Genomic DNA, 14,122 nt, shown 5'->3' on the forward strand with positions numbered 1-14,122 from the left:
TTTGCGTAACTTTAACATTATTTCCACCGCTAAACAAGTTTAGCACTGGAAAGTATATCGGAAAAAAAGATTTTGCGCCTATATGTGTCACTTTTGTGATGCAAACACAGTGTAAAATCTCAGTAAATCTCCCCCAAAGTGTGTTGCTGAAGGACACTTACTGAGTGTGTGCTCTATAACAAATTGTTGTTATCTTTTTGTGTTTTTTGTAGCCTTTAAAGTGGACTCCCACTTCTCGGAATCTAATCCTAGAGTCTACCAATCCAACACGCTTCTACGCCCATCAGGATGACTCCATCTTTGTAGCTACTGACATTGAAATACTGATACGTGACATAAATTTTCGGATACAAAGGTCAGCTTGTCACATGATGGGCCATCTATAAACCTTAGATTTGGTGTTCAGCAGCAAACAAAAACCTTTATGAGCCTTGAAAGTTATCAAAATCATATTTGCTCGAGTTGTGCATGTATCAGAGTGTGGATCTGTCATCAATTAAGAGTAGATGCATTGGTGTGGCTATCAGTGGTGCAGAAGGTGTAGTAGTACCGGTGGCAGGAGGGGTGAGAGTCCCACTGCATCCCACCATGGCTGTCTTTTACTACCCTCTCAGTGACAGGTGGGTCATTTACTCTGCTTGCATTTGTGTCTACTGTTGGTTCCCAGGGCCGCACTGGGGAATCTAATGCAGCCCTGGCATAAATGCTTAAACCAGCATGCTCAGTTTCCTTGTGCAGTCTTTCTCTTTATATCTATCTATCCCCTCTCTCGCTCCTTCTCTACTCTCTCTTTTCCATCTCTGATCGCTTTCTCTCTACTTTTCTCCTTTTTCACCCCGATTCTTAAAGCATCCCTTCAGTGGCAGCCGGCATGGCTCGTGGGTCGCCAGGTGAGATGAGTATCGCGCATATTTAAAAATAAAAAATAATAAACTTACCACTGCGGCGGCTCCTGCTTCTTCGATGCTGCTCTTCTCCGGACGGAAGCACAGCCATGCCCGACTAACCAATCAAAACGCTTCAATGCAGCGTTGTGATTGGTAGGCACCCAGGCTCCCCTGACCAATCACAATGCTGCATTGCATCGTTGTGATTGATTTAAGCGTCCTGGTTGGACACTCAACCAAGGAATGGGAGCCTGGGCTTGTTCTCCATGCAGGCTGAAATGCAACCTGCATGGAGAACGGGGAAAGTGCGCATGACGATTTGGCCAGCCCGAGAGTGCCGACCAAACAGGCTTTGCGCACTTAGGAGTGGGCAAACAACTCCTCCCCTGCTCCAAGAGCAGAGAAGCCCCGCCCACCCGCAAAGCAGTACAAAGCATAAAATGATAATAACATAAAGTTATTACCATTTTATGCTTCTTTTTTGCATTTCTTAACCGCAGAGGGGTGGTGACGCTCCCCTGCCATAGCAGAGGAGCCACCACTGCACCCCTGCTTGGGAGCTGGGGAAAGAGACAAAGGCACCAGCAGCGGCCCTGGGCTTTCAAAATTGCCCTTCAAAGGCCCTAGCCTATCGGGGAAATGCCCGGTGGAGTAAAAGGCCCGTCTGAGGGACCCTGACGGTTCCTTTGTTACACTACTGGTAAGAGGTATCCAACGCGCCTCCTTGTGGTAGAGATAATAGTTACACTTGACTCATAAACACAGGCCACAACCATATTATAAATAATGGGACTAATTTCCATATATCACACAGCAGCTACCATGTGTTGAATGCAGCAATATCTGTGAAAAACATGCTTTGGACTTCTGAAAAAAAGCCAATGATTTTTATAAACAACTCCAAGTGGATTGGGTCACTTTCATATATTTGTGCAACAACGTTGTACTGTTTCAGAGAAAGAGGTTTCAGTTTTTTTTAGTAGTAATCCAGGCTGCCAGCTATTACCGAGGAGACCTCCATATATGCATGAGTTAGAAATGAATAGGAGAAAAAATATTCAATCAAGTAAAATCTATGCTTATGTAATTGGAAAATTGCATGTTTGTAGAAAGAAGAATAATACTAGGGCACGAGGGAAGTGAACACAAAAGGAATCTGTAAAACCTCAGAAAACCAAAACCAAAGAAACGCAAAGGAAAGATTTCTAAAAGCAAATGGGTAGGCCAAGCCAGACCAAAGTCTTAACTGCTATTGCACTGTCAGAGCTAGTCTACTTTTTCTTCCTTACTTGACACAAATGGTAATTTGAGGTCCCTCATGACAAAGCGCTGGATTTCCGACCTAAACGATAGTATGTCAAACAATAAAATGAGTACACATTGGTAATAGACATATGTCATTTAAATTGCCTATATTGGTGTGGAATAAAGGGCATGGTCTTCTCAAGGTGAAGATTTCAATGCTGGCACATGGCTGTCCAAATTAAATACAAGGGGGCAGGTAGCAAAACAATTGTGTGAACAAATTGTCTTATAACTGAAGCTGATGGCATAGTTGACATCTTGACTGTGAAACTAATGACTGATAATAGACGACATAATGGCTTTGACAGTCTTGTAAGGTTTATCTAAAAAGAGTTAAGGCCACGTGGACTGAGGAGTGTCAGAAGGCCTTTAACTCCCTGGAGGAGGAGCTGTGCACTGTACTCATTCTCAAGGCACCTGGTTTCAGCAAGGAGTTTGTGGTCCAAACAGATGCTTCAGAACATGGCATTGTGCAGTTTTATCACAGCTGCATGATGAGGGTCAGGATCAACCTTTCACCTTTTTCAGTAGGTGACTGCTTTCTGGATAACACAGTTGGAGTGTGTGTTGTGTGTGTGTGTGTGTGTGTGTGAGAGAGAGAAAGAGAGAGCGAGAGATAGAGAGAGAGAGAGAGACAGAGAGCTCTTTACTGTGGTTTGGTCATTGAAGAAGCTGACACCCTATCTGTTTGGGCCTCACTTATGGCTTCAAACCGACCACAGACCTCTCAGTTGGCTAATTCAGAGGAGAGAACTCCAAACTGTTGAGAATGTACATTTACCTACAGGGTTTGAACCTTACAGTGGAGCGCAGACCTAGAACTGACCATGCCAGTGGGGATCCACCAGATAGACAATTAGAACTGCCAAGGGAACGCCTTAGCTGCTCGTCACTTTTGTCTTTGGGGAGCATGTGAGAAAGTGCTTTTGTAATTCACATTTGTAGAGCGCGTTATCACCTTCAGGTCTCCATGCGCTATGAGAGAGAGCCCTACCCTAGCACGTGAGGAGATGTTAATTAATTAGATTGTGCCCCAGGCTTCCAAAAAAAGAACTGTTTTTAACTTCTTCCTGAACGGTAGAAGAGCGTGTTCCTTACGCACATTCTCCGGCAGCTTGTTCCAAAGTTGGGGAATGGAGGTTGAGAAGGCTCTTCCTCCTTTAGAGGACAAGCTAAAGCGGGGGCAGGCCAGCAGGCCGGCCTCCGAGGACCGTAACACCCTGCTAGGAGTATAGTTGACTAGGCGATCTTTGATGTACATAGGGGGCTTGACCATAGATGGCTTTATGTGCAATGCAGGCGCTCCTAGGCGCTCTGAAAATTAGTCTGGCGGCATCATTCATGATGACCTGTAATCTGGCCAGCAGTTTTCCAGGGAGGCCGATATACAGGGAGTTCCCATAGTCAAGTCGTGACAGTATCATGGCTGATACAGCCATTCTGAGTGTGGCGAAGGTGAGAAGGGGTGCAAGTTTTCGCAGCTGTCTCAGCATGCCAACACATGTTCCCTCTACTACCGACACCTGCTGGATCATGGAGAGCTTGGCATCAATTTTGATGCCCAAGCTCTTTACGGCCAGGGCTGGCTGCGGGTTTGTGCCCAGCTCTTGTGGCCAAAAGAGGTCACTCCAGGGGTTGGAGTCCTTTGAGTTGTCGCCTCCCATTTGTGCTCACTGATCCTACTATTTTTTTAATATGTGCACTGGGACACTGCTAACCAAGCCCAAGTGCATGTACTCAGACCTCAAAAGCATGTTGAACTGGCTACCACCTAATTGCCATATTAACTTACCTATGACTTTTATATAAGTCCATAGTAGAAGGTGTTCAAAGTGCACCTATGGCATAGAAAATGAAATGTCACCTACAGACTGGCCTAGCAGTTCAGGCTGGACTGTTCCCGTGATGAACAGGGTCAATACTGATTTGCATATGGCTTGGTCCAAACTGGGGTGGCATAGTGAGCAAAAGAACGATGGTTTAAACCCAGATCTGTGACTGGGGGTGAGTGGTTGAATAGTTTCAGCACTCCGTCCATCATCTTGTTGCGTTACCTACAGACTACAGCACTACTACGTCATCAACCAGGCAAACATGACCAAGAGCCTGACAATATAAACCCTTTTTGACAGGAGAAAACTTCCCTTTTAAATGTTAATAAGTCACCCCAGGGTAGGCCCTTATCCCACAAGTCAGGGTGCAAGGTATTTAAAAGTAGGACATGTTCAAATGTAAAGATAACATGTCCTTACAGTGACTAACATTCAAAAGTTATGTTTACTGCAGGAAGGCTGGCTTTCAGACAGGGAAACACTGGGAAGCAATATAAAATATTAATTTTGATATATCATGCTAGGGGCCAGCTTGAAATATAATTCAAGGACTATATTTAATACTTATCAAAAGCCCAACTCAATGGTGAAGTCATATTTTTAATACATATTAGGAAACACAGACTTGTAGAAAGTAATCTTTTCTCTGCCTAAACCTGGAGGCAAATTTGCATTAGCCTCCAACTGTCAACCAGCTGGTGAGCAGGAGTGTAAAAACTGCGTCCACAACAGAGACAAGGGGTTGGGTGTTGGGAGGTGTTTTGTTCCTCTGACACGAAGCCCTGTTAGGCAGTGCCCAAGAACTTAATTTACTTTAAAGCTCCCCCGCCCCATGTCACACAAAGATGTAGGTCAAACCTGCACAGGCCCTCTCATTTGACCCCCAGTCAGGCAGACACCAACCCCGGTAGGGGTGGAGCTTCCCCCAGAATGGTCTGAAGTTACAGAGGAGGAGGGGACTGCTCATTAACATGGTCACACCTATAGGTGGGCACATAGGCTTTGCAAAAGGGAGCATGGTTTCTCCATCTTGGATTTAGTGATAGAGGGGCACTGTGGTATTGTTTGCAGTAATCCAAACTGGAGCTGCTGCAGATGTGGGTAGAGTTGCCAAGGGGAATCTTTTCCCTATTGGTTTTGATGTGGCCAGGAGTCCCCCCATACACAAGCTTGTGCCAGACATAAATATGGCATGCCCTGGCACCCTCCCAAAGATACTTTGGACCTGCATAAGAACTGAAAAATGAATTTATATGCTTTTTGAGACCTGGGAGAAAGCGTGAAGGGCTGGACCATCTCATACTTGTACCCAGGACAAAGAAGTAGACTTCAAGAGTCAGTTTTCTGACCTCCTGTGTAAGCTACAGGGCCACAACAAGCTGCAAGAGGCATTTTCTGTGAAGAGCCCAGCTGAGCAGTACCAACTGGATCTGATCCGGACCTTCCTGAGGTCCTGGAACCCTTAGCTATGTCAAAGTGTACTCCTCCTAATAACCCTGAAAAATCTGAGACTTAGAAAATGTTCGACTGCAGACTCAGGAGGACAAGAACAACCTTGATGAGCTGGTCCGACCAAGGTGTGTATCTCTGGCCTGAAGAAACAGGTTTCCCCAGCTTGGAAATTATCCACAATAGCAAATCAAAGTAGGTGGGACCTCACCAAGAAGGTATCCAGCCTCATTGAACCCTTTTGAATACAGCCCGTAGCCTTGTCCCGCTAGTGCATTCTGTGCTCCAAAAAATGAGACTAAGTCCAAAGGTAGAAATCTTGACAGCACAAAGGCGCTAAAAGTATTTGGGTGGCTGGAGGACTTCCCTGGGTGCCAAACTTGAATTTCTCCCACTCTTAGCTTCCCCCCAAAACCAAAAGCTTCAAGGAACCTCGTCAAGTGTCTATCCAATGCTGTGGAGTTCTTTTCGAATACAGCCTACTGCCTTGCCCCTGTAAAGGATTTTGACTTCCAGAAAAAAGATTAAATCCCAAGATAAATCCCCAACCGGGTCGATCATGGTTGGTGGATTCAAAACATGTTCCATTGCTATTTTCTTGTGCCTTGGTCCCATTCTACAGTTTTTACATATTTTGCCGCGACCATTGATTAGCATTGGTGCTCTGCGCTTTTTGGTCCTATTTTACTTAAAACTTAAAAATTCATATCTCAAGTTCCACTTATTGTAGTTTTGTTATTTTAGTACCTTCTTTTAGAAATGATAGTAGGATTTTATAATGTTGTGTTTTTGACATTTTAACAGTTGTGGTACTTCTAAATGCTTTGCACATTTTCTTAATTAAGGCCTGTCTGTTCTGTACCATAGCTGCCAGAGGTTAGGCTGAGGATTAAAATACTAGAACCTTTAACTGGACCTAACAAGATAGTTGTCTTACTACTTGAGATGGACTGCCACCCATTTCAATTAATAATGCACTTTCTCAAAACTGGATTGAGCTTCAGATGGATGCTGGACATCCAGGTGTGGATGATGTGTAGGCAGCGTTTGAGCGATTGAATGTCTGAAGTAGAGGAGTCCTTCAAGTAGAGTTGTGTATCATTGGCATATTAGTGAATTTTGGTGCTTTTGTTTGTGAGTAGGTCACAGAGTGTCTCTTTGCAGATGTCAAAGATGACAGGAGACAGTATGGGACCCTGTGGGGACTCCGCAGGTGATAGGTATCTTTTGAGACATGGAGTTGCTCATGTAACCAAACTGGTGTCAGTTGGAAAGGCGGGAGTAGAACCAGTAAAGTACATTGCAGGTGAATTCCATTCAAGACAAGAGTTCTTATGAGGATGGGATGATCAACTGTGTAGAAGGCAGCTGAGAGGTTCAAAAATATCAGGAGCCAGGGGTCATTCTCATCTGTAGTCAAGAGGGCATTGTGTACGCTGAAGCCAGCCTGATAGCCGTGCAGGAAATGGCTATTATTAATGTGATTATGGAGTTGAATTGAATTGAAATCGGATTTATAAAGCGCAGCTACTGCCCGAAGGCGTCTTGGCGCTATAACAACTGAGGACAGAAGAGACATTAGTGCTGGCGTCAGGCAAAAGAAAAGATTATTGTAGTTCAAGCAGTCTGTGTAAATAGCCACGTTTTTAAGCTTTTTCTGAAACTCAGCAGGGATGAAGCTGTTTTTAGGGTAATAGGTAATTTGTTCCAAAGCATTGCTGTTGATCTGAAAAGGCTCCTACCTCCCCAGGTGGCCTTCTAGAAGGGGGTAACTGCCATGTTCCTAGCCAGTCCTGACCGTAAGGTTCTGTTGGGGACATACCACTTTAATTTGTTCCTAAACTGTACTGGCCCTTGACCGTGTAAAGATTTAAAAGCCAGACAGAGGGCTTTAAACTTACATCTCTGCCTAACCAGTAGCCAGCGCAGTTTTTTTATAGCTTCTCTTGCTGATACATTTTTATGGATCTTAAAAATGAGACGATCTGGAGCCTATTGACCAGACCTGAACATAAACTGCTTTTTCAATGATCTTGCCGATGAAGGGTAGGTGGCTGAAGGGCCAGTAGTTGGCTAGCTCATCACGGTCTAGTGTCGGTTTCTTTAGTAATGAGAGAATGTGACCAGACTTGAGAGTTTCTAGGAAGATACCTTTAGTGGGGGTGTATTGACAATGGTGAGTAGGGTGTTAGAAAGTGTCTCCAGAGAGAGTTTTAATAAAGGATGTGAGTAAGACATCATATTCATAAGACGTGGCTTTCAAGGAGTTGAGTATATTGTCAAGATCTGCAAGAGACAGAGCTTTGAAAGAGGAACATTGTAGGATTCTACAGGTGTAAGAGATGAGTAGGGTCGGTGTTGTTGGTGTACTGTTGGATCTTCTGAATTTGTTTTCACTGAAGAGGTTGCTCTTTTCATCCAGCAATACATCCATGCACTCACTAATGCATTGATCCATGAATGTACTCTTTTGTGTACTGGTGATTCATGCACTTGTTCACTCATCTGTGCACTGACTCATCCATTCATACACATAATTGCTCAACCATTCATCCAAATTATGCACTTAGTCACTCACCGATCAACATAGCATAGCCAAACACACAAAATCAGTAAACAATGAAGAATCACTTTAATTTAACAAAAAAACAGAGCTACATACTTGGTCAGTTGCAAGTCTGGAAGGTGTGCAAAAGATTATGCGCACTGACCCCTCCTCTTGTTACCCCCTCCCTACCGCCTCACCTCTTCACAAACATTTACACTGCTCACTTCACTGCAAAATAGGACTTATCCAGGAGAGTGAAGCTTTTGTGACTGCTTGGTGCAGTCCACATCTTAAGATGGCTTGAAATGTAATGGCCCAGACAAGATCTGTAAAGGGCTTTTTGCATTTTCTTCATAGTCATAGTCTTTAGTACCTACCTAGCCTACCCATAATTGCAAAGAAGCGTTTAAACTCCAATTAAGTCTTGGGGACTGACACTTTTTTTTACAAATTAAGACCTGTATTAAAATCAATTATTTGGGACATATTTTAAATAATTGCAATGCTGCATGAGGTTTGTGGTCTGAATTGGCCTGAATTGGCCTCCTGAAAGCATGTGCACTTTATAAGAAGGATTTCTATCATACAAAAATGTGAAAAGAACATTTTTTGAAGTCAATATTACTTTTTAGGTATCACATATACTATTTCCACATATAAATGTATAACTTGAACATAAACATGCATGTGTAAGAGAAAACAGTTTGTTTGACTTTGTAAGGAGGAGGACAGCTGGCCCTCATATTTGTACCCAAGAAAAAGAAAGCATGACTGTCAGCATGACATTTTTCGAATATTAGACAAGATGGTAGAGAGATTCCAAAGCCCAAAACTTTTCGTTTTGTCACAGTTAGGTCTGAGGGTACTAGCCCTCATCCAGGTGGCTTTTTGGAAATACAGGTGCATAAAGTACCTTGATCACTCCCCAGACTGCTGTCTGTGCCAATGGCAATCCGTATATAATCTCAATAGGCCCTATGGTACAGGTAATCTATATTGAGACCAAAGGTGAGAAATGCAGGTTGAGAAGAAGTGAACTAAGAGAAGACCCCTAAGGGACTCCACATTTGAGAGGTTTAAAGAAGAGTAGTATGGATGATGTGGATGGGTTGAGACTGGTGAGGGAGAAATGTGAGGAGTCAGTTTAGAGCAGATACTAAGATGTCCACTGCAGTGAAGTGAGTCAGCGACATGGAGTTAGCGACAGTATCAAAGGCGGCATCAGAGAGATCCAAGAGAATCAGGGCAGCCATACTGCTCTGGAGCGTAGTTATCTAGAGTTGAATAAACATGGCCAGAAAGACAGTCTTGATACTCTGAAGAGGCCATAAACTGGACTAGGCAGAGCCCAGGATGTTGTTAGATTCCAGAAATTCTGAAACATGGGGATTGATGTATTTTTAAGAACTTTACATGGTTGAGCTAATGGAGAAATTTGAACATTGGAATGTTGAGAGATCCACTGAAAACAATGGAGTAGCTCAGGGCATATAATGGCTGGTATAAGCCTTCTGTTCCAACATTCCAATGTTTGTCTTCATGTTTCTCCCTATTTAATTTTGAAGTTTCTACCCTCAGTGGGTGGAATTTTCTAATAGCCTTAAAGCCCTTCTGCCTCAGGCAATACCGGTTGTTAAAGGCCCTCTCCCTCTTTATAGTCCGCTGCCTGTGGTTCTGGCCTATAGCTTGGGTGCAGGGCCTTTAACAACCATTTTAGAGGCCTCAGCAGCAGGCTATAAGGTTATTTTTAGAAACGGAGTCTCTAGCTGGCAGTATTTTGCAAACTGCCCAAGTATGGACCCTCACTCTAATCATGGTAAGGGAATCACACAGCTAAGATAACTCCTACTCACCTCTTTGGTGGCTTGGCACGAGCAATAAGGCTTATCTCAGAGGCAATGTGTAAAGCATTTGTACATACACACAGTAACACAGTGAAAACACTTCAAAATGAGTCCTCACCAGTTTAGAAAAATGGCAAATATTTGTCCGAATAAAACAAGACCCAAACAACAAAAATCGAACACACACACAAGTAAAGATATAACTTTTCAAACGTTAAAGAAGCTCAATCTGTAGAAATCAATGGATGCATTTCTTTTAGCACAGAATACTTTGGATGCATCAAAACTCAAAGAAGATGCGTTGCTCAGGGGAGGTGAGGCACCGGAAAAGCAAAGAGATGCGTAGGTTCCTTCCTCCCAGGGGAGGTGATATGTCGGCTCCTTACTGCCAGGGGAGGTGATGCGTCGATTCCTTACTGTCAGGAGAGGTGATGCGTCATCTCCTTACTGGAAGGAAAGGTGATGTGTCGATCTCTGGACGCGCGGCCTCGGTTCCTCACTACTGAGCAAAATATTGATGAAGAAATCGGTGCCTCAGGACGATGCGTTAAAAATCCAGACATGCTGCGTTGATGTGACAGCGGCAATGCAGGTGCTGCGTTGATTCCACAGCCGAGAAGCGGCAAATCCTCCCATTACCCTCCTCATGTCCAAAGTAGACTACAGAGGACTGCCCCACCTGACACTTAGTTGCCTTCATGGTCAGTTTTGCCTCCTGTATCCTAGCCAACACCTGGTCCAGGTCTTCAGGTTGTGTTCTCATGAAATGCTGAATACCACATTGTTGTCCAAATAGGTCATACAGAACTCTTCCAACCCTGCAAGAACATGGCTCACCAGGTGCTAAAAAGTGACAGGAGCATTTCTCAACCCAAAAGCCATCACCTTGAACTGTTATAGCCCCTCTGGCATAGAAAAGGCAGTCTTCTCCTTTGCATTTGGTGCCAATGCAGTCTGCCAATAAAAACTGGTCAGATCAAAGGTGCTCAAGTTTTTTGCAGCACCTAACCGATCCACAAGTTCGTCCACTTAGGGGTTTGCGTGGGCATCGGTTTTGGTTACCTCAGTGAAGGCTCGATGGTCCATAAAGAACTGCAAGTTAACAGACCCTTGTTTTGGTACTAGAACCACAAGCTTAGACCAAGGACCATGAGATCTCTATTTTTTTTTTTTCATTTTAAAAAAAATTATAGTAATTTCCAAAGCATTGTTACAGAGATACGACATTTTAGTCCATATTTACTTTGAAGCTCGGTAAAGGGTTTAACTCCTTCAATAGAGATTAAGTCTCCCAGCTTTAAGATACCGGCTTTATACCAATCTTGTAGATAAGACCTACAAAAAATAGCAGGCAAGTTACAGTTCTTGCAGATAGGAGAGAAGTAGTTTAGTCTTCCCAGCCCATAAATCCTACGAACACTGCGAAAGACTTTGAAGGAGTTCAACAATGTCTTGAATCTGACTCGCTTATAATATCCAAAGGACAATTGTCTAAGAAGACAACCACGGGCCTCTTCCCCTAATAGCAGGGGAAATGGCGAGGGGAGCCCAATAGGAGGAGAGAAGGAATGTTTCTTCACTAGTTCCACACTATATTGTAAAACTGAAGCCCAGTAATAGAGCACTATGTTAGGGAAAGCCCATCCGACCCTTTTCCTGGGAAGAGACAGTTGCTTTAACGCCCGTCAGGGTTGTGAGTAAGCCCAGATAAATTGTGTAAAGAGTTGCTTGAATTTTTGCAGCATGGTTTTATTAAATTCAAGTGGGATGGATCGGAAAAAGTAGAGTAACTATGGGAAGTAGGTCATTTTAATTACGTTGCATCTACCCACCAAGGTCAAGTGTAGATTGTTGATTCGATTAAGCGCTCTCTTTGTTTCAGTTGGCAAAGGAATTAGATTTTCTGCCACAATTTCCTCCACACTTGCCGTTATATTCACCCCCTGGTATTTGGCCTTTGTAACAACCCAGCTGTCTATCCAGTTGATTTCTTTATTTACTATTATTTTTTTATTTTTTTTATTCAGTGCGTACCCCGAGATTTTCCAAAAAGTTTGTGCCTCGAGTTCCAATGCCAAAATAGCACTTTCGGGCTCTGGGGTAGTTATGGCTAGATCATCAGCGTAAGCCAAAATTTTAATGTCACATCCATGTCTGCTTACTGCCTGGATAGCTGGGTTATTTTCTATTTTCTTGATCAGGGGGTCTAAATAAAGGGCAAAAAGCAAGGGGGAGCACGGACACCCTTGCCTGGTGCCCGAGAGATGTTAAATTGTTCAATTAGCCTCCCATTTATTGATATGCTGGCTGTCGGGTTCCGATATAGAGCTTGTACTGCTTGTATTAGTTTTGGTCCAAAGTCCATCCTTCTCATCACGCCCCAGAGAAACTGCCAGGAGACCAGGTCGAATGCTTTTTCAGCATCTAATAAAAGTAATGACATTGGGTCTCCTGTTACTTTTGCCACGTCAAACAATGTGATAGCACGCCTAATATGTTCGGCGGTGCTTTTCTTGGGGATGAATCCATGCTGCCATTCTGAGACCAAGGACTCGATTACTGAGTATATTTTCATTGCGAGTAATTTAAAAAAGACTTTAGAGTCACAATTTATAAGTGTGATTGGTCTGAATGATTCCATCTCTAAAGGTGGCATATCTTCTTTAGGAAATATGGAGATTTTAGTATTAGACCAGGAAGCGGGGGGGGGGAGAGGCCCCATTAAAGATAGAGGTTACTAAAATGAAAAAAAATCGTTTTATTTGGGGAGTAAAGATTTTATAGAATTCCACAGGGATACCGTCAACTCCTGCTGCTTTCCCATCCGGCAAGCAGGCTAGAGTTTCGGCAATGTCTTCCCAGGTCGGAGTAGCATCTAGCTGATCACAATTCTCCTGGCTAAGTTGCATTAAAGTCACCTCTTCTATGTATTTACCAATCTCGTCGTCTCTTATGTTTGCTGAGCTACTATTCTTTTCTGAATATAAATCGGAGTAAAATTCTCGGAAGCCTTCTTGTATTTTACTGGGATCACTAGTCTATTCTCCCATTGAAAGTTGAATTGCCAGTATTTCACTGCCTGTAGCCTGCTGCCTGGTTTTAACAGCCAGATGATGACCGATAAGGTCACTACATTCATAATTTTTTTCCCGCATTGTTGCCTACTTAGCTGCAGCCTTTTCTGCAATTACTGACCCAATTTTAGCTTTTGTAAGTGATACTTCATTTTGGATAGCTTCGGTATCCTCCCCTGCTTGAACAGTTTGTATTAGTTTCACCTCTGCCTTTTTTAGGTTTTCCCGGAGTTCACAAATCAGCAATTTTTCTTTCTTGTTTTTCCTGATTGAGAACCTAAGTGTCTTCCCCTGAATACCCGCCTTTAATGTGTCCCACACTGTTGTAATTGGGGCCGATCCCATGTTTATCTCGAGAAATTCTTGGACCCATGTTTGCATGTGTGACCGATATCTAGCATCTTGTAATAGTGCTTTTCTCGAAGCTCCACTTCGGAGTTTCCCTCCAGTTCCCCAATCCCCCAATGTTTAAAATAAGCAGATTATGGTCCGACATAAAGCGCAGAGCAGTGTCTATGGAACATTCGCGCAGTATAGAAGATGAGATCACGAAGTAATCTAATCTAGCGAATGACCGGTGTGGGGCAGAAAAGTAAGTATAGCCTGGTGCGTAGAGTTTAATTTGGCCCAGGCATCACTGAGCCCATGAGTTAGAGCTAAATTAACTATTGCTTGATATACTCGGGGCTACCTTCCTGTGTAAATCCATTTATCATCCATTTTCCAATTACAGGGCAGATTGATGTTAAGGTCACCACATACTATTATTGGAGTAGGCCAGTGGGCTAGCTCCCCAGTAATCCAATTAATAATCCCTGGGTCGTCTTCGTTGCTTCCATAAACTGAGCATAAGGTAAAAGGAGGATTAAAAGGAAGGTGGCACTCTATGATTACCCACCTGCCCAATGAGTCTGATTTAACGCGGGGATATTTTAAGGGCAGTCTGCTTTCAGCCATAACCCCGGCACCTTTTATTCTCGCACCCTGTGTAGTAGCCCCTATGATTTTAAACCCTAGTGAGTTCAATAAATGTTTTTGTCAGCCCTCTATGTGGGTTTCCTGAAGGCTGACAATATCAGCCCCCAGCGAGCGTAAACCTTGCGCTACTTTTTGCCTCTTTGTAGCTTCGTTCAGCCCACATATGTTTTCTGAAACGAGTCTAAGAGTGTTTATCTTAGTCATT

The sequence above is a fragment of the Triturus cristatus genome, chromosome 9, assembly GCF_964204655.1.
Source record: "Triturus cristatus chromosome 9, aTriCri1.1, whole genome shotgun sequence".
Taxonomy (NCBI): domain Eukaryota; kingdom Metazoa; phylum Chordata; class Amphibia; order Caudata; family Salamandridae; genus Triturus; species Triturus cristatus.